Source organism: Canis aureus, chromosome 19 (genome assembly GCF_053574225.1).
Source record: "Canis aureus isolate CA01 chromosome 19, VMU_Caureus_v.1.0, whole genome shotgun sequence".
Lineage (NCBI taxonomy): Eukaryota > Metazoa > Chordata > Mammalia > Carnivora > Canidae > Canis > Canis aureus.
The window spans coordinates 7,290,874-7,313,694 of NC_135629.1; the positions used below are offsets into that span (position 1 = coordinate 7,290,874).

At 38.1% G+C, this 22,821-nt stretch overlaps 1 protein-coding gene and 1 long non-coding RNA gene across 7 annotated transcripts in view; one reads left to right on the forward strand and one right to left on the reverse strand.

The window, feature by feature from the left end:
- Positions 1 to 12,580, reverse strand: part of PPARG (peroxisome proliferator activated receptor gamma) — a 130,899-nt gene extending 118,319 nt beyond the window's left edge. For 2 of the 6 annotated variants that reach the window (XM_077857779.1, XM_077857782.1), the window contains exon 1: positions 11,753 to 11,891. The gene's annotated coding sequence lies outside the window, so the exon portion shown is untranslated. Of the gene's footprint in view, positions 1 to 11,752; positions 12,038 to 12,494 lie in introns of those variants that run through there. The other 4 variants (XM_077857780.1, XM_077857784.1, XM_077857781.1 and 1 more) reach the window with 4 other exon arrangements.
- Positions 7,064 to 9,173, forward strand: LOC144291161 (uncharacterized). The gene is made up of 3 exons (XR_013358499.1): positions 7,064 to 7,315; positions 7,594 to 7,683; positions 8,930 to 9,173. It is a non-coding gene; the product is annotated as an uncharacterized LOC144291161 (long non-coding RNA).
- Positions 12,581 to 22,821: the final 10,241 nt, after the last annotated feature.

Genomic DNA, 22,821 nt, shown 5'->3' on the forward strand with positions numbered 1-22,821 from the left:
CGGTTAAATGTTTCAATTCTACCCCATTTTGATTCATGTAGGTTATAAACAATTTCTTCTAGCAGCTCTGGTGTCTCCCTTTGTGCCTAGAACATACCTGAACACGTGTGCAATTCTCTGGGTCCAGCCATACACGAAAGAAAAACAAATTAAGAAAACTGAAGTCTGGATTGTCGGTGAGAGAAAGCTCCAAGCCTATTGGAGTTCTTCATCTCTCAGTTCTTCATCCTTGTTTTTATCAGGCTCTACCCTCCCCTGCCATTTTGCTTCTCTCTTGTATTGTGTTTATGAGGGCCCTTCTTTGCCCGAGTAGGAGGTGGACAGGTGTGGCTGCAGAAGGATAATGGCAGGCTGCCCAAGGGTGGAGAGGGTGCAAATTCCCTGCATTGATCTTTTGCTAAGAGACTCCTCTACCTTCATTCTACATCAACAGATTAAGGCCTCCAGAGAAGAGGGGTTGTGCAGAGATGTCACGAGGCCACATAAAAGAAGATTCTCTATTTGCTTTTCTTCTATACGTGAATCAGTTTCTTTGGTATTTTGGTTTGAAGTTGTTCATAAACCTGTATCAGCCTTGTGAAAGGATATTAACTGTTTAATAATTATGATAATACTTATGATTCATATATGAAATAAAGTGATTAAATTATGTTATATATTATAAGTTAATTAAAAGGCCAAAACTTGACAGTTTTATCTAATACTTAACAAAATGTTTGAAAAGGAACTTGTTTTATTTTATGCATGAGTAATAAGTCTAAATGACATTCTCTATTGTACATTACTATGAGCTTTTCTCCAGTTGTAGTGCTAAATAGAATTTGTTACAGTTGCCATTGGAAGCCTCCAAACAAAAATGTAAAACACTTCTCTGGCCCTTAGGCCATTTAAAACCTGTTTTTCTGACCAGAACAACTAAAAGATCCAACATAGAATGCTAAAGTCTGTAATTAACATTTTTTCCTCTTTTCATATCCCATTTTGCCTGCTTTAGAATAGTAAAATGGAAATCTCTTGTGGCATTAATTTCAAATCATTATATATCATTAAAAATGTTAAATAAAATAAAAATTAAGATTTTAAAGACTAACTTATGGAATTCCTTAAATATGTAGAGTATAGTAGCACTAAGAATACCATATATGTGACCCTGAAAAAGCACAAAATTGTCCTCAAAATCAAATCAAATTTAAAAACATTTATAAGGTACTTAGAATGCACTCAGCCTCCCTGCGCTACAGGCTGTGAATTAGGGAAATCAAATCAAGTTTAAAGTATTTATAAAGTACTTCTAATGCATCCAGCTCTCATGCACTACAGGCTGTGAACTAGGGAAATTAAATCAAGTTTAAAGTATTTATAAAGTACTGACAGTACACCCAGTTCCCTATGCTATAGGTCATGAATTAGGGAAGGTAGGCAGTACATATGTACGTATGAGGAATAAAAACTACAACATCATTTCTATCCCTTATGAATTAACAATTATGCTTAGTACACAGAATTGGTGCAGAAAAATTATAAGACATGACAGCAAAGAATCCGCAAATACAATGTGTAATGTAGAATATGGAACACGTTAAATTACATTTCAGAGTAGATCTGCCTTCTAATGGTTTTACTTCAGCTCAGATTAAAATCATTTTGCATTTTCCAAATTTGAAAACTGGTGGCCAGTATAAATATTTTACATACGTGTTGTATGACAGAGGAAATCAACCTGACGTTTAAAAATCTAATGTGCATAATAAAGACAAATTAATTGTGTGTCTGTATTGTGCTTTGCTAGGATCAAAGATTGTCCCAGCAGACACAGTGGAATACACAGAATGAATCATGTGTGTGGCCTAAAGACAAATTAATATGCTGTATTCCACTGCTTAGTTATTTTCTCAGCTTTTACGAGCTATGGTCATTTGCTCCCTAGTGTTAGATGCTGGTTTATCTACCCAGCATGGTGTGCTCTCAAGACTGAAAAGTATTAGTCTGACTGTCTGGCCATGTTTCCAGGTGGGCAAATTTTACTTCCTATGTAGGGATATCTAGTGTTGAAAAGCAAGAGGTCTTAGAGTCTGTAGAATTGAAAAAACTGTAGTGAAATCTGAAAAATCTGAGTTTGCCAAGTCAGTCTATATATGAATGGATTAATTGTATTTTACTTCACATAAATTCCTTCAAAATGGGTCTTCCTCATTATGATTTCCCCCAAAGTGTCAGATTATTCAGAACTTATTTTTAAGTGGTCAATAAAACATTTTCTGTCAATGTAACATCAGAACTAAAATGGTAGAAAATTTTTATGTGAATACAGAAATTGGAAATTGTTATAATAAATACTCTGACCAAAGGATGCACATTTGAAATAGTATCTGGATCTCCTTTTACTCAAATATTATATTCTAAATATGTAAACGCTCTTTATAGGCTTTTAAAGAAAAGTAGCTAACTTTGTTTCTCAGGGGGAAGAAGTGGTTTTGGTTGTTGGTTTGTTTTTTAATTTTAACAAGATAGTCCCAGTGAACTTTGCTCTACATTTCTATTAAATATAATTTTTTTGTAAATAAGGTTACACATTCACTTGCATAGTTCACCCCTCCAGTATATTCACTGTGGCGACATTATACATCATCCTTCTGCAAAGTGAATAATCACCTTGTCATTTGGATTTTTAATAACAGTAATACCTTGTTAACAAAGGATTCGTTCTACCTCTTTGTTAATAACTCTGTTACTCAGAGAGAAGTAATGTAATATTATGTTATACATAGTATACAATTCATGAATATAACCTAAAATAATATAGTATTAAGGGATCCAGAAAAATATTTAAGGATGCAAGTTTTCCCCTATTCACAACCAACTCAAAGATAGCCACCTGACTCCATGCTGGTCTAGCAATGCTGCCTAAGATTGTGGCCTCCTCCTAGATACCACCCCTCCCGCTACTGTTCATTTTAAATCTAGTTAATAATAATTGTAAACTCCAGGAGAGATGGAATTTGTCTGTTCATTGCTTTATCCTTCTTCTCTAAAACAGCTGTTGGCACAAGGCAGGATCTCAATAGATACTTGTTGAATAAATAAATCTTCATTAAAAAGGGGCTTCTTCTCAGTTGATTTGAGAGGTGTCATCATACGAAGCTTGTGTTACCTACAAATTCTAAGAGCTATAAGCTGAATTGTGTTGGCTGAGGTTTGCCCTGGGCTGTACTAAGGACTAAATAATCAGAAATGGGGGAGGCAGAAAAAAGAAATATTTAGTATTCCTGATAAAAAAATTCTAAAAGCTTTTAAAACTTTGTTTTCATTCAGATAAAGGTTATTCTAAAGACATGAAGCTAATATAAACTTCTCAAAAGAAGTTCCAAAGAAAGTGACAAGAAAAATATAACCTGTAATCTGGGTTAAAGGCAAAACCACGTAATTTTCCCTTTGGGATTTCTAGAACAATGCAACAGAAAAAAGGAAAAATTAATTAATTCAAAAGCTATTTCTCTGTGTGTGGTGTACACATACATGTGTGTAAAGATGTATTGCTCTGTGTATATTTACATATTATATTAAATATATGTTATATATTTAAAAATATACCTTTTACAGTGTTCACTCAGAAGTTTGACTAGATTTTTGGAAACCTCAATTCACTTGCTATTAAATTCTATCCTATCATGGGATCATTTATATTTATAAAGAAACATAATGTGTATATATATATATATATATATATTTTTTTTTTTTTTTAGAAGAAAATCTAACAAGGTTGGCTTTAAAATAAAATAACTCCAGAAACTATTTTTTAAAAAGCTCTGTTTGTCAGCATATGCTAAAGATCAAATAGGGAGTATAGGCCCAAAGAAATAAACAAAATCAAATCTTATGTATGGCTGAGAAAATTAAGAGGCTATACCAGAGATGGGTTATTTTTCTCCTCCCAAATCAAGGCTAGTCAAGCAAAGAGTACAGATAAGTCTAATATGTGAAATAAAATTAGGTATGAAATAAAATTGGGTATAACCAAAAAGAATTCATGTGGTACCTTACATTATCATCAATGCTTTCAAGAAATTAAATAGGTAGAAGATTCTCAATGTTTAATTGACTTCTTGCCTTGATTTTTACTAATCAGAGCTATAAATATACTAAAAAGCAGAAAAGCTATAAATATATGCTTTTGGTTACAGAAATAATTTTGTAATACTGGCTGAACTTTGGAAAAGAGAAAAATACAAAAATATTTTAAAAGCCCTACATAACCTCACTATTTAATATCACTGTCATAAGTTTTATAGATTCCTTCCCTTCTAGACTTTTTCATATATACACACTTATATAAAGTTGCAATCAATAGTGCACATAGTTTTTTGCTACTTTTTAGTTAGTATTTTTGATTTATTACCATTTCTAAATTGTCACTAATGATTATATAACATTCCACATAGTGATCATACCATAATTTACTTAATTATTTGCCTGTTATTGAATATTTAAGTTACTTCCAAATATTCGTTCCTGTAACAATGCTTTTATAAAAGTTTTTGGGTATATTGCTTTCCCCATATCCTCTGTGTCTTTGGGAAATGTTCCAGAAATAGGGGTATAGCATTCTAATGTGTGATATACTGCCCAATTGCTTTCTAAGCACCCTGAACTCAATCACAGGTGACATCAGAAATATATGAGTACCAGTTTCTTCAATTCCAGAACCAAAGAATTTTAGAATTTAAAAAACCAAACAACTACCATCAATATTCACTAGGAAGGATACATTTTCTACTATTACTAACTGGAATCAAGGCTTAGATCCATATCTTGTAAGTCTGTTTAATGTAAATCCTCTAGGGGTGAATCATCCTCAGTGACGTTATAAAATCCAGTCCCAAAGTTGTAGTCTTTGAGACTCAGGATTGCTAGCAACTAGTCTAAGGTAAGAAGAACCAGTGATGCTCAGATTACAAAGCGAGCTGGCTAACTTCTCTTGACACAAGCTTACTGACAACACTGAACTTCTTTAAGTAATACAATGCCAAGCCAGTGTGGTTAATTTTATAAGATAACCCCAAGAGAGTCTATCAATGGGGAGAATACAGCCAAGAATTTAACTATAGTCAAGGGTAAGGCCTATTAAAAATAATCCAAACTAAGCGCACTAATCAAAGGGTCTAGGCCATCACATGAGATGCAGGAATGAGGGGGTTCCAAAACAATATCCATCAGAATCCCCCCCCACCCCAGAGAGCTTGTTAAAACACATCCCTAGAGTTTCTGATTTAGTGGGTCTGGGTGTGGCCTGAGAATTTGCATTTCTACCAAGTTCCCAAATGATGCTGATGGTGCTGGTCCAAGGACCACACTTGAGAACCACCATGTTAGATGATTTCATCGTTCTTTTTAAAACATTTATTGAGTGCCCACTAAGTACTGTGCTATATGCTAGAGATAGGAAGATGAGTAAAACCCAATTAGTACCTGCTTCAAGAAACTACCTATATTTTTGCAGACATTGTACTGCTCTAGTCCTAAACACCAACAAATTTGGACCTCATTGTAAAGCAAGTTTAAAAATATATTATACTTTAAATAAAGTCTTTAAATAAAGTCTTTAAATAAAGTCAGGATGTTTCTAATTAGTTCTAAATACTTTAGGAAAACATGTAGTAATTCCACATTGGCAAATGCCTGGGTATTTTCTTCACTCTTCTTGTATTTTGACATATGTAAATAATTTGTTAAAGTATCTTCTTCATTTATATATACACCATTCGTATGTTTGTTCTTTTTCATAAACTCTATCCACTACACAAAACAAGAGAAAAAATTTAAGCACTTTTCCACATGCGATCAAAAACTTTACACCGGTCATTATCAACTGACAGAAAAGAACAACGTTTAATAGAGTAGGACTCTGAGATTCTCTGTTTTAGATTCCGACTTCTGCAACACTGTGGAAAAAGTGAAGGAGGTAAGCAACGTGCTCAGTCATAATGCATGAGGGTGGCCCAAACCTAACTGTTAAACACTACCTACCAGATGATTCAAAGAATTGATGAACTTGCTGTTGACATAGTTACCAAGATTCTACTTCCAACAAAGATGTGTTGGCTTGCCATAACAATTCTTAAGCAAAAAAATTAAAGAAAAAATAAAGCACGTGTTAAGTTTCATTATCGGTGGTTCTGGGAAAGCATTAAGCATTATTTATATTTCAGTATATTTCTTCCTGATGACTGAAAGGTCCCCCTCGTTTCAATCTACTTTAAAAGTCTGGAAGAACTAACTCATGGAGACTCTAGATAATTTGACTAGCATCACAGAGAAAATAAAAAGATAATGAGAGGTATTATTCAGATCTTTGATTACCAACTACTACTCATGACCTTAATTTCGGTAACGTATCTTCAGAAAGTTGATGTTGGGGGACAACATCACAGGTGTTTTCTTTGAGGGGAAAAAATGGTTCAAGGAAGATTTGTATTGATTTTTAAGAGAAAAATAAAGGCATTTATGGGAGAAGATATCCTTTCTTACCACTGCTAGTTCCAATAGTTATTTTCCTATTTGGTTTCAGAGAGACTGGTTTATGGGGAAACTAGAACATGAATCACTTTAATTTTATTTTTCCTTCTCCAGATCACCTCTTTCAAACTCCCACATGTGTTTCTCTCCCCTAAAGGCCTTGTTTTCAGGTAGCAGGAACTGGGAACTAACATCTCAAATTTTTGCTAACAGTGGTTTAAAGAAACTCTGCTAGGAATACTGGCATTTTGAAAGTGGACTTCAAACTTTCAAATGACAAATAGTTTTAGAGGTGGAATGACAGCCAGTCGGGTGGGGTCAAAGTGAAGGGCTTCTTTCCAGCACTTTATCATTGTACTCAGGCAACCTGACAGGTATGTTTTCCCACTGCCTTCCCTGTAAAGGAAAATGCAGTCCTTAAACATACAGGATCAAAATACCCTCTTTCCATTCACTTTCCCAGATTCTGTCTTGAGGCAACTTAGAGAGCCAGACAGAGTAACAGTGCTAGGTGGCAACTTTAGAATTTAAAGCTATTTTAAAATTCTATGATGTCACTGAGGACCAGGGTTAATTCTTAGAAACCAACCTTATATTTGAGGTCTATGTACAGTAACTGCAATCTGCTGATTGTGGGAGTTGACCAAACACACATCTCATATACTCCTACTCAGGGTATTTCCCTATTTTTCTACCTCCTTCATATCTCCCTCCTCCTTATCTGTGGTAAACTGTGAAGGAATTCACACCCCGGGTTTATGCTAATATGAACTCTTTCCAGAAGGTCAGAAAATTTGTCTCAGTAAGTCTTATCCACATTGTTAACTCTCCTAGAAGAGTCTACAAATTAAAGTGGTTTAGAAAAAAACCAAAACAACAGTGAATCTGTTAAACTAGCAATGAATTTATTTTCTAAAAGCAATAAAGTGGAATAAAAATGTTTCCTAAACATATACTTAATAAAAATTGAACTAAACCATTATATGATCTGTTTTAAATCCTGATAAAGTTTTAAATCTCAATTTTAGTTGATTCTTGTTGCATGAACTGATGACTTCATTTCTTTCCTTTATCTCTGAGAAATCATGGTAGGGAAAGGAGACTCTCTACACCCTGTCGCAAAAAAGATTTTCAAGTTGAGGACGGCCTGGCTGCTTGGAATAGCTGAAGGTATAACAATGATTCTGAGAAAGCCCAAGCTACTATGAAGAGAGTGGAAGTAAATATTGCTCCCAGTTCCCTACCCCAAAGGGTCAAGGGAACACTCACCTACAGACACTGGCCTAAACCTTTCTTTGCCCTCTGTCTCCCCACCCCTTTAGCTATATCCCTACATGGGCTCTGGAGCTCCATATTCCTGGAACAGAATGGGGTTCAGACCTGAAACCAAGTCCCTTACTTTCTTGCAGAGGAGCCACATCACAGTAAAAAGCATTACTTAACAATTCATAAAAAGAATTTAAAATGTATTATTTGGATGATGCATGGTTAATTACATGCTTTTCCAATTATTCCCTCCTAATTGGTGGGCTATTAAGAGGCATACTCACTTTCGAGTCTCTAAAATCCGATTTGGGGTTATAGCTTGTTAGAAAAAGACTCAATTTTTACAACAAGTACAAGTCACTAGTCTTTTAGTCTGAGATACTAAACTTGTCTTTTGATCTGAAGGTTCACAGGCCTCATTATAAAACAAACCGGCTCCTGGGTAACATACGTTAAGCACTCACAGGCTGCACCATAAAAATATGTAAGGAATAGAACTTTATCAAATAAAAGTACAATCTGCACCTAGGTGGCATTAGACACGCAATGTTGACACAAGAGGATCCACACTGTGTCTACACAGGACTCACAAAGATATTATCAATAAAACAAAAAATTAGTCATCTGATTTTTCATCTAAAGTCATCAGGGAATAGGAAATACAATTTTACATTGAATACTGATGAAATATTTCCAGAAACACTTTATAAGTTGATCACCACACAGCAAGCATTATCTTTAGCTCATTCTTTGTTGTTGTGTTGTGTTTTGTTTTGTTTTGTTTTGTTTCTTAAGCAGGCTCCACGCCCAGCATGGAGCCCAGTGCGGGGCTTGAACTCACAACCCTAAGATAAAGACCTGAGCTGAGATCAAGAGTCAGATCTCAACCAACTGAGCCACCCAGACACCCCTCTTCAGTTCATTCTTAGCAATGATCTCAAAAATAGCGCTAGGGTACCATCCGCATTTGTAGAAGAGTTAGCTGTGACATGGACAGCCATGAAGGTTCTCTTTAAAATATCTGCTCAGTTAAAATTCAGGGCAAGGTCATATCATTTAAGATACACAGGTTTGCTGATAAAGTCTTAAAATCATATAAAAAAAAAAAAAAGCACAGAACAATAACTGCAATATTTTTCCCATTTCACAGATGAGGAAATGGCCAGTTAGAAAGGATAAGTGGTTGATGGCCATTACCACCCTGACTGTGTTGGAGCTCATCTGATCTCAGAAGCTAAGCAGGTCCGGCCTGCTTGTAATGGGGTGAGAGAAAGCACAAGTGACTCACCCCACTGTAATAAGTGAAAACTGTGAAAAGTGTAAATACTCATATTCTGAATTAAATATTCAGTATTAAAATGTTGGTATGTATTGACTATTGAAGAAAAAGTCTCTTAATATATTAACTTCTAAAAAAATAAACAAATAAGTATATACTACTACTGGTGATAATTTTTGCCGTTAACATCTACGAAAGCGATCTCCAAAATATGGTCTATTGTATTTGAATTGATTTCCTTCTAACAACCAACTTCAGTATTTTAGGTAAATAAAAATTAAAACATGACATTTTCATTAAATAAGCTCTAAAACATCTGCTATTCAACTTCTCAAAATCTACCTCTGTATTGTAATAAAATAAAAATAGTAAATAAGAAACTTTAGGAAGATTTCAAATAATCTTCAATTTAAAAATCTTTCATCTAGAATGGTATGAACCTAACTGAAGTATGATATGTGGGGGCTGTCTATGCTTACAAGATGGTTATTCACAGATATTACCATACTTTGGTGGAGTCAAATTATATCAGTTTTAAAGGATCTTCGTAAGCACTTTAAACCGCTGCCCTTTTTGTTGCTTTTAGGCCTCAACTACCCTAACGTTGGGATCTGCTAGGAAAAATAAGAAAAGCAACTTAGAAATTCAGTGTAACTATTTTTTTTATGTAGGGAGCATATGTTTACATTTATAGACTGGTGACTTAAATCAAGTTTTCTAGATTAGTGATTTTTTTAAAAAAGCTCTACAACTGGTATTTATTTAGTGGAAACCTAATGAGATCAAAACCGTTTTCCAGTACATTTTGCTACACCTTAGGACATATATTTCCAAGTTCAAGTGAAAATGAATTCGCCAAGACACTCACAAATTAGAATGATGACATTTTCTGTGTTATCCATAAGCAAATAGATATACACATACATCCTATGAAAGAAGTAAAAGTATGGGCCAGGATTTAGAAAACATTTGTAAAGTATTATTGTAACACTTTTTCTGTGCTTCATGAAAGTCTGTTGTCATTAACAACCATTTCACAATCTGAAAACTAAATGAAATGTGTGAATACTGGTATTCACAGCAGTGGCTTTCACAGAGCTTTGACATGCATAATTATCTTCATAGTTAAGTTTAGTGGCAAACATCTTATTTTCAGAGAATTACAGGAGATAGAAAATAAGTATTTGTTTACTGTCCTATAACTTACTAACTAGAAGCAATTAACCATGATCAGTAATGCACTTCTAAGTCATATTCCTAAAGTCAGACTTTGTCTCCTGTGTAAATTTTAAATGTTATAGAGATTTTGAAATTAATAGTGATTTTTTTTAAAAAAATTATGACTTGTTTAACTGTAATTCTGAAATATATGAAATGAACATTAAGGCAGTGTGTTCCTTTAAAAAAATAGTATACTTAATTATAAAAATACCAATCACAAAAATATTTTCAAAGTATCTTAAGTGTAATAAAGAAGATCATGCCGGCGGATATCTGAGTTTTACTTTTTTAAATTACATGCCTTTAAGTTTAAAAAAATGAAAAAACAATGTCCAAAAATCTTAGCCAGAATCCTCCACATCTTTATACCTCATCAACACCATGCTGTTACAGTAGTTATCATAAAGACTAAAAGTGAACTTTCAAATGGGAAAAAGGATTTTTATTTAAAAGTGAAATAACCACTTTTTTCCCCTTCCAGTGACTTATAAAAGATTGAGGTGGTCACTAGTTGATTCTAAGATGTTCTAAAGTGATCAGCAAGTATCACCTACCATATAATTTAAATAAAGGAGAAAAATTATGTGAAGTACACAGGAAGGCAAAAATAGGTTTTGACACAAATTTCATTTTTTTGGCTAACAAGACCCTTAGTCTTGAATTTTTGTATGTTACAGAGTACTATTAACTACGGAACGAATCCGTGAATCCGACTGAAAATAGACAACACAAAAATTATGTTAAAACGCGAACAGGTTCTCTTGAAACATTACTCAGAACGCTAGGTGGTAACGTGTGTCTTCCATACAACAGTCATAGGAGTGTGAAGCATTTCTTTAAGAAAGAAGCCCCAGGGAATGTCTATCTCAGTCTCTATACCAGAAGGGTTTCCTAAATCATCTAATACCATCAGTTCGGTTCTGCTTTCAGGCAGTGATTAATCCCTTAGCTATAGACGGGAGACCGCCAGAGAACACCTGAGATTTGGGGAAGATGTGCCTGCGTCCTTTGAAAGAGTGAGCTCTTCACTGTTCTCTCAACAATGCTGGTTACAATCTGTTTCATGAATGATGAAAACAGTTGACATTAAAATAATGGTTCCTTCAAAATAAGGAGCTTGTCCGGGAACAGAGTTCCTAGTACTCAGTTCAGCATCTTGCCTGGTTTTGTTCTCAGACGATAATTCAAACAAAATTAACTTTACATTTCATCCCCTCAGCTTTGAAAGAAAAAGAGAAAAACTTTAGCTTCTTCCTTACAAGGCTATTTTTTGACTTTATTGCTCCTAAAATTGACATTATCCCCGCCCCCAATAGTGAATTATCCTTAGACCCGAGTGAATTAGATTCTTACGGTAAACCAAGACCACAGCCAAATAATAACGATATAATAGAATCGTCACCATCATCATCTTGCAAATCTGGGACACATCAACACATTTCAACAAAATGCAATCGGAGTGAGGCGACTCACCTAAGCAACGGAAGCTAACAAGAAGAATTTAGAAATGCAACCTTCCGATCACCAGCAGAGGTAAAGGCCCCTTCTTTACCTAACAACTGACCTTATATAAAAGCAGCGAATAGGTTACTCCCAGTTTCTGCCTCCTTACCTTAGGCTCCTCCCCAAACACCCAGGCGGACGGTACCAGAGCCACACACCCACTTCCCACCCCCTGCACTGAGGGGCCGGTGCCTTCGGTTAGGCTACCTGCCTCTCCCCGCCGCGGGGTGGGGGGGGCTCGGAGGGGTGGCGAGGCGCGGCCCGAGGGCGAGCCCCCAGCCGGGGAGTCCACGCCTCCCGACGCCCCTCCGTCGCCTGCAGCCCGGGGAGCCCGGCCCACACCCACATCCCAGCCCGGCAGGCGGCTCCCGGCCGGCTCGGCGCTCGGGGGCACCGGGGCTGGTGACCTCGAGGGCGCCCCCCACGGACCGCGGCCCGGGCTCCGCAGCGGCGGGACGGACGCGCGCCGGAGCCCGCGGTTCGGTCCCCGAGGTGCCCTCGAGCGCCTCCCGGACGCCTGCGCAGCGCCGCCGCGGACCCGGAGGTCCCCGGGTGTCCCCGGGTGTCCCCGGGTGTCCGGACCCGACGCGGGCGCTCCCTCCGAGGGGCCGGTCCCCCCCGGGGCTGCCCGCGCCCGTCCCCGCCGACCTGGACGGCAGCCCGGCCCCTCGGCGCGCCCCGACCCTCCGCCGCGCGGCACCGCGACACTGACCTGCGGCGGCGGCGGCCCCGGAGTCCCGGCAGCCGACCCGAGCGCCCCAGGCGGCGACTCCCGCGCGCGCTGCGGCTCCCAGTGCGCTCGGCCCCGCCTGCCCGAGGCCCCGCCGGGCCGGGCCGGGCCGGGGGCGGGGAGCGCGGCGCGGGGGCGGCCGCGGGGGCGGGGAGGCGGCGCGGGGCGCCGGGCGCGGGGCGCGGGGGCCCGGCGCACAGTGGGGGCGCGGCCGCGGGGCTGCCTGCCCGAGCCCCCGCTCGGCCGGCTCGCTCGGTCCTCGTGGCCGCCGCTGGGAGGCGGCCCAGAAACGGTCCCAGTCCCCAGAGCGGGCACCTAACGGCGCTCCCACAGGTGCCCCACGCTCCCGTCTGGCACGAGCCCGGGCTGCGGGGTCCCCAGCCCGCCCTCCGCCTCCAGGCCGCTGTGTCTTACTCTTCGCCCCGCGAGATTTTTTTTTTCCAGGTGTTTTTTTTTTTTTTTAATGACATTCTTTAAAAAGAAATTAAATCCTACCTAGGATCACCTGGTTTTTAGCGGAGGGTGCTGCGCGCTTCCAGCCCTCCCGCCCCTTTTGCTTTTGTACTTCACACCGGTGCTCATTGTTCCCTTAAGGTGACAGAGCTTGGGTTTTAATCATTAAAAGCATTTCTTAAACTCATTAACAGAATTTCTTGAATTCTTTAGCGGCGGTTCCTCCACTGAGGGACCAGGACGCATGGGGCGGGGGCGCGGGGGCGCGGGGGCGCGGGCCGTGGGAACCCGGAGTTCCTGCGATCGGGAAGCGGCTGGGGGCCTGCTGCCGGGTAAATGCTGGGGTCGACCTCCGCCCGGAGGGTGCCAGGATGCCCACCGAGGCAGAAAGCCTCTGGTCTTGTGGCCTTGAGGCCCTACCTCCTTTCCCTTCTTCCCATCTCATTTACTGAGCATCCTGTTGTAGGTCTGGTCCTCCTTGAGGAGGCAAAGATGAATACCTGTTCCTGACTTCAAGAAGCTGACCGATTGCTTGTCCAGAAAGCCTCTCTAGTCCTTTCGCATTTTAACTTGTTGGGGACGCTTACTTACCCCCCCCCCCCTTTAGTGCAGAAGGTTCTCATTTTTGAAGTACAGTTTTCTGAGGATGAGTATCACTTCTGAGAAGGTGCAGAGCTTAAGTCAATGGATTCATGTCCTTCTACTTGTGTCCTAAAACACAAGAGCTACAGCTCTACAGGGATTTAAAAGAAGACCATTTTTAATTATTGAAAACCTGGTTTCTTTGCCTGTTGTCTGGGTAAGTCAGGTTGTCAGGGCTCAACAGCTTACTCTCAGGCATAGAAGTGCTGCTGCATGCATCCTTCTTCTTGATCATTGCCGAGTTCCAACCAGCTTTATTGAGAGATAAATTACATAATTTAAGTACCATACATTTCAAATGTATGATTCAACATTTGTGAGTTTACTGACACAGTTGTACCACCACCGTTATTACTTAATTTTGTATTTTCATCAGCCTCAAAGGAAACCTTCAACTCATTAGCAGTCATTCCCTGTAACCATGGGTAACCACTAATCCAGTTCTGTCTCTATAGATTAAACTATCTTGGGTAGATCGTATAAAATCATACAATAAGTTCTTCTGCGACATGCTTCTTCCAACTTAGCATACTGTTTTGAGGCTCATCTATGTGGTAATGTATAGGTCCTTCTTTCTTTTTACGGCCAAATAATATTCCATTGTATGGCTATATCACATTTTGTTCATCCCTTAGTTCGTGAATATTTGGAATATTCTTTTTTTTTTTTTTACTACTAGGAATAATGCTGCTATGAGCATTCACATCAAGGTTTTGTGTAGACGTATTTTTTTTTTCATTTCTCTTGGGTATGTATCTAGGAGCAGAAATGTAACTCTATGTTTAACATTTTAAAGAACTGCCAGCATTTTTCCAAGGTGACTGGCTGCCCCATTCTACATTCCTGTCAGTCATGAATGGAGATTCCAATTTCTCCACATCTTTGTCAACACTTGTTACTGTCTTTTTTATGTTAGCCAACCTGATGTGTGTAAGGTGGTATCTCATTGTGGTTTTGATTTGTACTTCCCTAATGACTGAACATACACTTTTACATGTGCTTATTGGTTGTTTTGTATCCTTCTTGAAGAAAAGTATTTTTAAAAATCCTTTGCTCATCTTTAAATTGCGTTATTTATATTTTTATTGTTAACATAAGATTTGTATATATATTCTCTATACAAGTTCTTTATCAGATATATAATTAACAAATATTTCCTTCCATCCAGTAGTTCTTTTTACTTTCTTCTTGGCATCATTTAAAGCAGAAGAGTTTTTAGGTGTTTTTTTAAGATTTTATTTATTTATTCATGAGATATATATAGAGAGAGAGAGGGAGAGAGAGAGGCACAGACATAGGCAAAAAGAGAAGCAGGCTCCATGCAGGGACCCCGATGTGGGAGTCGCTCCTGGGACCCCAGGATCACACCCTGGGCCAAAGGCAGGCACTAAACCGCTAAGCCACCCAGGGATCCCTGAGTTTTTAGTTTTAATGGAATCCAATTAATCTATTTTTTTCTTTAGGTGTCACATCAATTCCTAATCCAGAGCTGCAAAAATTTACTCCTAAATTTTCTTCTCAGAGTTTTGTAGTTTTAGCTCTTATGTTTAGGTCTGTGATTTATTTTTGAGTTAAATTTTGTGTATGGTGTGAGGTAGGGCAAATCTGCTTTTGGTTGGTGAAATTCCCGTAATTAAGGACACTGACCAAAGAGTAAACAACAGTAAACTCAGAACTGATGCAACATTTTAGAGTTGATCTAAATATTTTCCAAACATCCTAATGAGAAAAAAAAATATGTGATTTTTGAAAGCGATCTATAGTAAGTGAAGCCTAAAAGTGTAAGAAGTTAAGCAATGTAAATAGAAATAGTATAAATCCATTTTTTAGACTACCAGTCTTGATCCACTGGTGGGTTATTAAATCAATTCAGGGGGTCACAACCAATATATTTTTTTAAAGTCCAATAAAACAGAAGAGAACAGAAGGTATCAGAATGTAATTCCTAAGTTTAAAAAAGTGTATATATAACTCATGTTATGTATATGTGTGTTGGTGTGTACCAAGAATTGGTGTAAAACGTGTTTCTTACTGTTGGCCGTATTTTTAAGTTAGAAAAGCACTGTGTAAGCTACGGTTGCAGAATTCTTTCGTTCCACAAACATTTATTGAGTGCTTATTGTGTGCCAGGCCCTCTGCTAAGTGCTGTGGATAAAATGATAAACAGCACATAGGCTCCGCCCTATGACAGCATGCATATGCAGTCCTATCCATATGTAGTTTCTAGAGATAAAAAATTTTACCTTGGTTCAGTTTTTCCCAACCACAAGGACACCATCCAACTGTTGATGTCTGGTCCTGTGGCACTTATTTTTCTGCAATTAGTCCTCAGCTGTTTACCTCACTTGAGGTTTGCAAACATACTTGCTTTTCTTCCAACTAGGGGAACTTTGTTCCTAGGTTCATAATTGCATACTATGTTTATTATATTGGGAAGGAACTACAGACCTAGTGGTGGGAGGTGGCCATAACTGAATTGATTCACGTTTTATTCCAATTAAAACTAGCCTTAGTGAGAGAATTTAGGTGGTTTTTTTTTTTTTTTTGAGAACTCAGATACTTTTAAATACTGTTATATTACTTCTTAAGGGAGAAATATCAAATAATGACAACATTTTTAAAAATAAAGACAGTATTTTTATTTTTCAAGGGTTTGGCAAAACAGAGTGACAGAGTGTTGGCATTAATGGTGATATTTAACTGTTTTGGATATTGGGTTTTGGAAAATTAATGTGCTCTGTTTCCAATCATCCAATTGAGTCACTTATTCATGGCGGCTGTGTACAGTCTTGGCTCTGACATTTGCTCCTTCTCTTTATCTGAGAAACCATTTGTCGTATCTAAACACCATACATTCCCAGGAGATTTAGAAGATCTCATTTTAAAATTAAAAAAATTATAACCAGTTCAACACGCCAGACAGGTTACACACACACGAGCGCGCACACACGCACACTTCCACAAATACATCCACTTTTTGAATGACTCTATTATGTTCCCATACATGATTTCTGGATCAGCTTATGAAACTTTCCCTGCAACCTCCCAATTTTGCTTTAAGTTCCTTTTCCCTTCCTCTCTGTATTCTGACACCTGTTATCTTGTCCTTCACTGAATGACTTGCTCATTTGTTGCAATATCTTAAGTACCATAGCCAGGCTGGTAGCCCATTTCTTCTGACTTCCAATTGATTGATCTCTTCATTATATCTCTCTGTGTAGGTCAGCTTTCTATTTCTGAGTAGTTGCTTGTAAGTAAAAAAAAAAAAAAAAAAATTTTCTGGAACACTTTATTTTTGGCACATTTTCATACAAGTATTAATCTTGATTAGAAACAAATAATTATTACAATATATACAGCTATATGTTGATTCAAATTAAAAACCATAAGAGAACATAGCCAAATTAATATTTTATTTTTTCTTAGTATCCCAACTTTGAGCTTTTTTAAAAGATAGTTTGGAAGAATTGAAAGAAATAATTTTAAAGCCGTTTCTTTTTTTTTGAAGATATTATTTATTTATTCATGAGAGACACAGAGAGAGGGGGCAGAGACACAGGCAGAGGGAGAAGCAGGCTCCATGCAGGGAGCCCGACGTGGGACTTGATCCTGGATCTCCAGGATCAGGCCCTGGGCGGTGCTATAAACTGCTGAGCCACCCACGTGCCCCAAAGCTGTTTCTTCAATAGTACTGTTTTCTTTCCTGTTGAATAAATTAACTCCCCATTTTTCTTTTACTCACCTGTTTTTGAAAATATTTTATTTTTTATCATTTGTGAACATCTTATGAACTTAATGATGATATTTAACACCAAGGTAATTCCATTTGGTAATTTCAATGGCTTTGAACTAGACTACTTAAATTTTAAAGTTTTAATGATTTGAAAACATCTTTTAAAGGTTCAGAAATACTTGGATTTTCAAGGAATATAAAAAGAGAGCCTTGGGGTGCCTGAATAGCACAGTCAGTTAAATATCCGCCTTCAGCTCAGGTCATGATCCCAGGGTCCTGGGATGGAGCCCTGTATCGGACTCCCTGCTCAGCGGGGAGCCTGCTTCTCCCGCTCCCTCTGCCTGCTGCTCTCTCTCTGTGTCAAATAATAAATAAATAAAATTTAAAAAGAGAAAGAGAGAGAGAGAGAGACTTTGCCCTGCTTTGCCAATTTTTTTCTACTTTTTCCTTCTAAAAACTGACCTATTTTGCATATCAGCTTGGCCCCTAAGTGTTAAGAGGGAGGAAGTTAAGTGAGTAAATGTTGGGAAGAGAACTCCCAGTCACCCTGGAACAGCAGAGTTTTCAGAATGGAAAGTTGTCCTACTTTCCATTTGTCATTTCCTTTCAAGAGTATTAAGTAGTGGTGGAATGGAAAGAGCCCTGACCTTTATCCCTGCTCAAGGTCACAATGAGACCTGGTTCCTCTCTCTGAAACTTAGTTTCCTCATCTATAAAATGGAATTATAATATATTCCTACAATCTCACCAATGAGATGACATGAGAAAATGCCAATTCAGGTTCCTAGTAGGAGCTCAGTAAATTTTTATTAACTGAGTGAAAGTGTAGAGAATGTCCTTTCTGATAATCATTGATTAATGTATTAAAGCACAGTTTGGATGCTAAATTGTATTTTCAGTACATTTTTGGAAATACTTTTTGAAGTGTTTTTATATATATATATATATATCTTATTTAATCATCAGTCTACATGGATGCTCTACCTTTCTTGCATGTAAAGAATCAGTAATATAATGAATAGATTTAAAAACAGCTATGAACCCCAGATTTCTGTATGAGAAGGGCTTTCTCAGGACACCTGTGTGATTTTATAAGTCTTAGTTAGGCTTTGTCATATAAAGCTAAGAAGCAAAATCTTGTTATGATGGAAAATATCAGACATATACAGAGGTGGACAGAATTAGGAAATGAAACCCTGTATTCATAATCCGGTGTCAGTTTATGGCCAATCTTGTTTCTTCTGTACCCTCACTCATCTTCCTCACTTCTAATATAATTCTGAAGCGAATCCCCAAAACACATTTCAGCATAAAACTTTCAAACTGTTTTAAAATGTTGTTCTTAAGTCTTCTATGTAAAAGTTGGTTCAAATGATTTACTCCGGGAGATTTGGGGTTTATCAGAAAGGTTTCTCTACTGACATTTTTTCAGCTCTATTGCTGGTAGGCTGCAAAATATGTTTATTGCTGAGAGAACCGTTGTCTGCATGCTACAGAGTTCCAGAAGACCCAAGAACATAACTGTGTGGAAGCTGAGAAATGGGCAAGTAACTTGGACCTCAGGAAAGACAGTTATGGTAGTTTCAGTTGCTAACAACAACAACACCACAAAATAAAAAAAAAAAGCAAAACAACCCTCGTGTACCTGTGCCAAGAACAGATTTCAGCAGCTATCGGCTCCCCACACTTTGGGGTAGCTGGGTGTGGCCTGGGTTGGCAATGTTCAGGGGCTGCCCCACTCTCAGGGGGGGCAGCCCTCTTCTTTCACGTTCCTCTTCCCCTTATGTGAACTGTCCAAATGAGAATTGTGGGCTAAAGGTTAGGAAGAACTGCAAGACCCTACTCTGCCCTTCTGGAAGACCTCCCTGGGAGTGGTTGTGTTCTCTGGGCTTCTGCTTACTCCTCTGCCTACTGAGTTCAGTCTCTAATACTGTGATATTTTGGCACAGGTTGTTGTTGAAGTGTCCATCTTCTCCTACTGAGATGTAAGTGCCTCGACACAGAAACCCCTGGTTCATTGATTTTTTTTATTTTAATGCCAAGGACCTCCTTCACTAAATGCCTGAAATCAGGTAAGTGTGCTATCCCTGACTGTTGAATGATTGATCGCTGACTGTTTAATTTGCAAACCACTGCCTACTGTTAAGTAAATTGTGTAAATGTCACCTCGTCAAGAGGTCTTCCATCACTGTTATTCTTTATTCTCTTGACAGTTTTATTTTTCTTCTACCACCTGAAATTACGTTTTTAACCTTTTGTTTATTGTCTCCCCATACTAGAATATAAACTCCATGAAAGCAGGGAGTTTTGTAAGACTTTGTTATTTTAGAGCAGCTTTAGATTCACAGCAAAATTAAGAGTAAGATACAGAGATTTCCCATTACCCCTTAAGGATAGGGCCTTTTTAAAAATTCACTGTTGTAGCCCTCGCTTATAGTATGCCTAACATGACTAGTGGTAGGGGCTCAAAACATTTTAATTATTGTAACAGTAATACTGTCATAGACTCAATAACCTTTAAAAGTTGTATTTTCATCATTTATGTCCTGCAAAATTGATTAATAAGTAAATCCCCAGGTTCTGCTACTGATTTGAGCCTTCCTTAGGTAGCCACTGGCCTCTCCGTTTTTGTGAACATAATTTTGGTTTGAACTTCTGAACCCATGTGGCAACTTTGCTCTTGAGGTGGTGAACAGCTACTATAGATACACAATTTCTGTTTTGAGCACAGTCTGAGGACTGATGGGGAAGTTTGAACCTGGGGTTCCAGAGCTGTGCTTCCTATTAGAGTTATTTTAGATTTTCTCTTCCTCTGTGATTTTTCAGTAATATAGTTTCCCTTTTCCTCTTTTACAGAACAGATTTTCCAGCACCTACATGCCTATTTCTTAAGCGCCTGACACCTAAAGGAGCATTTTTCATATGGCTAGGACATGACATTTGGGAGAAGCATCTTTCTAGGGGTGACAGCCTGGCACAGCATAGACTTTCCTTCTGTTTTACAGTTCTACTGCAATTTAAATGTTAGAGTAATTGGTCAGTTGGCCATAAATTGCATGTACAGTTGACCTTTTAGCAATGTGAGGGTTAGGGGTCTTCTGTGCAGTTGAAAATCTGCTTATAACAGTGATTCCCCCTAGACTTAACTACCAATAGCCCACTGTTGACCTGAAGCCTTACTGATCACATCAACAGTCAATGAACATGTATTTTGTATGTTATATGGATTTTATAATATACCGTATACTTACAATAAAAAAAGCTAGACAAAGAAAATGTTACTAAGAAAACTATAAGAGAAAATATGTTTATAGTTACTGTATTTATTTTATAAACTGTATACAGTTCAAGGGTTAACTCTATATGTTTAGAAACTTTTGTAACCTCTTGGGAAGTCATGGGAGAGGGAGTTAAGGGGTCAGATGGGGCCAGGTGCGCTTTACTGAAGAGCAATAATTGTTGCCATTAATATCTTTGCAGCCTCTCTTCCTACCACCATAATCTGGATACATGGATATTTTTTCCTCCTCAAAGTATTTTCCTGTCTTAAATGTCCTGTAACTACCATTTATTCTTTCAGTAAAGCTTCAGAAATTCAATATGATTCTATAGTGTCTCCAGAAAGTCAAAAACATGTTTTTAATGTATCATATTACATGGTTAAAGCATGCAATGTTATATGAAACAAATAAAACAAACATTTACAAACCATAAGATCAATAAGAATCACAATATATGGGCAAAGTCAACCCAACCACACAATGAAAGATATTCACATCCAAGTGGAAAAACAAAATAAGAAAAGAAAAATAAATCACAGCCTTGAACTTTTATATAAATAATTGCTTTTTTCCTTTTTTTCTAATTATTTTAAAAATTATAGAAGTCATATTAAGCTTCTTGTAAAAAGTTGAATACTAATGTTCACAGCAGTGTTACTCATAGGAAGCCAAAAAAGTGGAAACCATCCAAATGTCCAGCAACTGACGAACGGGTAAATAGAAGGTGATGCATATTATTCAGCAGTACAAATGAATGAGGTGCTGATGCATGTTATGACATGTGTGCGCCTCAAAAAACTTATGCTGAGTGAAAGAAGTCAGTCATAAAGACCTTATATTCTATAATTCCGCTTATATGAAATGTTCAGAATAGGCAAATCCACAGCGACGCAAAGTAGATTCGATGGGAGAAGAGAAAATAAAGAATAATTGTTAACGGGTATAGTTTCTTTTGGGGCGGTGACAAAATGTTCTGGAATTAGACAATGGTGATGGTTGCATGACTTTATTAAATATACTATATTAAAATATACTTTAAAATAAGTTAAAATATACTTTATTAAAAGTCCACTGAATTGTCTGTTTAAAGGGCTGAATTTTATGATACATGAATTATATCTCAATTTAAAAAATGTTGAGAAAAAATATTTATATCTATCCTCCTTTGTGAATAAGAACTAGCATGTTTTTACTTTTCCCTTCTTCACCCACCTGCCTTGTAATGTCATTCCATTCTCCAGGGCTGCAGCAGATTGTTGTACAGGTTGTAACTATGCCCAGAGAGGCCAGCCAAATGGACAAAAAAGGTCTAAAATCCTAGCCATGCACTCATTCTACCTGAAAGAAGGGTGCCTTTTATGGGGGGAGGGGCATAGGGAGAGTAAGAGAGGATCTTAATTGAGTAGGCTCCTTGCCCAATATGGAGACTGACATTAGGCTCAATCTCACAACCCTGAGATCATGACCTGAGCTGAAATCAAGAGTTGACGCTTGACCCACTGAGCCACCCAGGCGCCCCAAGGGGAGTGACTTTTTCTGACCCACACAGAAGAGCTTTAGGAACAAGCAATGGCCCTAATCATTTTAATGGGCTTTTAGGGTAGTCAAGATTGGTAAATATGTGTATTTAGTCTACTGCCTACGATTAAAAGCCAAACACTTCATTTTACTGTAATGAATTTACTATAATGTGTTATTTTCCAGAATGGAACACCTTTAGGCCCTCTCTTCACAAGTTGGGACTGAATATTATCTGATTAATCTCAAAAAGCACATTTCTAGTTTGAATGTGTGTAATACAGTTCCTTTAGATTGGCTTTTTTGTTTGTTTGTTTAAAAAAGATTCAGTGTTGGGATCCCTGGGTGGCGCAGCGGTTTGGTGCCTGCCTTTGGCCCAGGGCATGATCCTGGAGACCCGGGATCGAATCCCACATCGGGCTCCCGGTGCATGGAGCCTGCTTCTCCCTCTGCCTGTGTCTCTGCCTCTCTCTCTCTCTCTCTCTCTCTCTGTATCTGTCATAAATAAATAAAGTATTTAAAAAAAAAAGATTCAGTGTTATTGTTCAACTTTATGTTATGATCCTCCAATAGTTTTTATATTTTATATCACTAAAGTATCACCACTATCAAGGGGATTTCCTGATACTTACTTGTTCTAACAATGCAACTTTTCTGACAGCATTCTTGTAGATTTCAAAAG